Genomic DNA, 4,150 nt, shown 5'->3' on the forward strand with positions numbered 1-4,150 from the left:
ATTGATTACTAACTTCCAGGCAAAATACGTTTTTCTTTTTATTTTAGATGGAAACAATACAGTGATAAAAATGTAATGCTCAAATTAAAAGATTAAGTAAAATGGTCTTTATTTTATTTAGTTATCGTACATTCCACTTGTGGACAAACATCATTACTTTTTACTGTGGGGAACTTATGGTAAGACAAAATGCCCAAAGGGGTACACAAGTCAAAAAAGGTTGGGAAACACTGAGTTGGACTATTGTTATCAGCAGAGTTATTTATCACCAAACAAATGTCAGGATGGGGTTGAGGCTTGTGGACCCAAATGCAGAGGCAGGGAGAAAGAGGCGTTGACAGATCACTGATGCAGGTATCCAAAAATCAATCATGAAAACAAAGACAAACAAACCAGAAACCAAGGAAACATCTGGGAGAACAATCACGGGGTAATGTTCTAGTACAACATTATTGTGTCTAATAACTATGCAAACACCTAACACTACAGAAAAAAGCACAAGGTAAATGAAAGGCTAAAAAAAAAAGTAGGAAAAAAAGTAGTCTAAGAGTTTGTTAAAGTTCTGTTCAAGTCTCTAAGGAATGTTGGGTGGTTTAATGCATTTAAGTTGTCCTTTAAAATCGCAGCAGATAAATATAAATAACTGATGCATACTGTAGATCTTAAATGCAATCAAAACAGGGAATATTTATCTGTTTTACTGTGAATAAAGAACAATGAATCAGAAATGCATTAAAATCTAGCAGCACTGGAGAAAAATGAGTTAGCTCAGATAGACCCAGAAAGCCAGGCTATGAGGCAGGGCTGAGCCAGGACAAAAGGTTTGTTTGTCCTAATGGATATCACCACTTATACTCATGACTTAATATGAGGTAGCTTGAAGCTACCAGTGATAGCTGATCAAACCTTAAAACATTAACTCATCAGACAAAGGGAAAATTAACAGAGACAAGAACACACGCTCAACATACTTTTAGTATTAGAAACATTACAGATATGACACAGAGTACGACCACAGGATCTTCACATGCAACAATTTGATCACATGGTGCACATGTAGCAAATGGGATCAAATGTGGAACACGTGAACCACATGTAAAACATAGGCACCACGTGTAGAGCTTTATTTCTGTAAAGGCAGGTAACCTACAAGCACACACACTGGAAAAAGTATAACCTTGCTCAAACTAACAAAAATGATGTCTAGATATCACATCTAAAATATTTGACTTCACAAAATCTGAATTTAATCGCTTTTTATGACCTGATTATATTATGTTGATGTAAACAATAATACTGCACTTGACACAACTTAAAATCTTTGCCCTGTTCCAAATGATTTTCTGAACATTTCAGTTGATGAACCAAACTAATATATTGATATTGGACCAACCTAAAATACTTACTTTTAACTAAATTAACAAGAATTAATGTTTGTATAGTAATTCAAACATAACCAAATTAGATTTTTCACATATTATTTGACTTTACTTCAAAAGTAATTTCCATTTCCCATCTTACAAACTCTATACACCCTGGACAGGTTGCCAATCCATCCCAGCACAATACAACCATTGACACACAAACTCTGAGGGATTTGTGTGTCAATTTGTGTGAACTCACAACCTTCTTGCTGCAAGGCAGCAGTGCTAGCCACTGTGCCACTATGTGAAGGTCGGGGTCCTGGACTTCATCACGTGCTCTGACTGCATGTAAAGCGCAGTTCACATTTGACTCAAACAAACAAAACAAAAAAAACCTGCAGGCCATGAATAAATATATACATATTGAGAGAAATCAAAAACTTTGTTTTTGGTCCTTTCTAAATGTAGTTCAGGTTAAATCAAACTTGATGTCACAAACCCCCCCCCAAAAAAATGAGTTACACAATCAAATCAATAATTTTATCTAGTTTAGAGAGAAAAGCATTAGTTTAAATGAACAGTTAAATGTTACATTTTTTTTTAAGGCAGCTGTATCTTGGTCTGTCTGCCTGTGCAATAATTCAGGCTCATTTCCTCTAATGGAAAATCCTAAAAAGCAACAAAAAAACAACAAACTAAATTGCCTGAGTTGTTACTAACGGAAAAGGGGCGTGAGTCTTTGGTGGAAATGTTATCTTGCTGATATCATCTCCTTATTTTTTATTAGAATGTATTAACAATTCAAAGAAGAAGCTCATTGTGAGGGAAGCTGGAAAACTTTAATGGTCACGTCATAAGGTTAATTGAGGAAAATGTTGTCAATGAGTTGATTTAGTACCTACGAAAAGGAAGGAATGGGTTGGTAAAACATTAAGTTAAAATCAGAGTCATAAATTGCAAGGGCTTAATGTGAACAGGGGATGAGGAAAAAGCAATAAGGCTGAAAGTAATTGTATGTTGAATTTAACCCAACAAAATAAAAGGAGTTTAAAAAACTGGAAACTGGTCTCGCTGGCAAGACTCACAAAACTTCTTCCAGGTGGTGTGTGTTCTCACTCCAGGACATGAAAGAAGCAAACACGAAACACAAGGGGGTGATACAAAATTCCCAACCCTTGAATTTAAAAGTATTGACAGCTGCTATACAGATTTCAAGAACTTAAAAAATTACTACAAATTGATATTTTCCTGGCTGGTGTTTTAAAAAAGATCTGGGAAAAGAATATAGAAATCTCCTATCCTAGGAACTACTAGCAATAAAAATTTTGTAATAGTTGCAAAACCTTTCAGGCTAAGAGTAAGATAATGGAAATAAATTAAAAAAGGAGAGATCAAGATGAAAAAAATATGCTTAGACATAAAAGAACAGAAGAAGCTCTTACTAGTAGAAGAGAGGGAAACCGATATTCACAAAAATAGAAGTCATAATAATTGTTCATAGTAGTAATTTAACAAAACAAGTGTATTATAAGTTGTATGTGTAAAAATAGGTATGAATATATTATTTAATGAAAATAAATTACTTTAAATGCAGATTTCAGTAACTTTTTACAGTAAAACAGATGTTGCACCAGCTCTAATCTTTACAGATATTTTCAAATTGACAAAACTGATTAATAAAGTACTGAACATCAATAGGAGTCTTGAATATCTATGCAATTAATATTTATAATATAATTATAAAACACTGTCTATTCATTAGTAGACTTTAAAAGGGCATGTCAGTAAGTCATAACTCATAATAACTTTCATTCATGAAAAGCTTAGCAACATAGACACTTTAAGCTGTTGTAAAGAGCTAAGCATTACCACTTCAGTCTAGCCTAAAATCACATGCTAATGAGGATAAAGCATTTTTTCCTTGAAATTAAGGGAGAAAGGCATAGCTGGGATCGAAACAGCATTTACAGCTTTTCAGAAACTGACTACAAAAATATTTGAGCAATACCCCCTGTTGTTTGAGAGGTTGCCTTAAAACATGGACTCTCATCAAAAAATTAAATAGAATGTATTTTGATTTCAAGTCTTTCCACTCTGTCTAACATTAAAATTAGATTAAAAAAATACAAAACACTTTTCTAACTAACTGTGTTTAGGAGTTTTTCATATATTTTCCCATTGCAGCAATTTTTAGGATTTCATTTTACAAATATACACACAAGATAGTCCAAAGTTGTAAGGGTAATGACGCTGATTTAATTCAGTATGAGAAAAACTGCAATACACCTTCAGCGTAGCTGTAATGTAAACGCTACACTGGTTCTATCCTTAACTTCCAATTCCCAACTAATCTAGCTAAGCAAGCTACCAGAGAGGCCTAACAGTACAGAGCTCTGCTGCTCTGATGCAGATTTTAAAAAGTATCTTGAAACTTATGTTTGTGGAAATATTAAAGGTATATAAATGCTTTTACAATTCCCTACATCAGTTACTGCCTTAGCCGGTGGAGCAAAGCACTGGAGGATATGTTGCTTTACAGAAACAACCCCCTTCAACAAAGCCCCAGGAAATACAAATTACCAGGTTTAAAGTGGAACAGGAGCCCAGGGAAGGGGAAATTACCCAATGTGTATGGAAATGCTACTTGGGCATTGAAAAGCCCCTCCTCTGGGTTCTCAACAGGCTGAGGTTTATGAACAGCAATGAAAAAGCAGGCTACTAATAAGCATTAATTTCTATTTTCCAGTTCTATATGAGTCAATGGTGGATTCTACATAGTGGTCAGG

The sequence above is a fragment of the Cyprinodon variegatus genome, unplaced genomic scaffold (assembly GCF_000732505.1).
Source record: "Cyprinodon variegatus isolate N-32 unplaced genomic scaffold, C_variegatus-1.0 Scaffold4, whole genome shotgun sequence".
In the NCBI taxonomy this organism is placed as follows: Eukaryota; Metazoa; Chordata; class Actinopteri; order Cyprinodontiformes; family Cyprinodontidae; genus Cyprinodon; species Cyprinodon variegatus.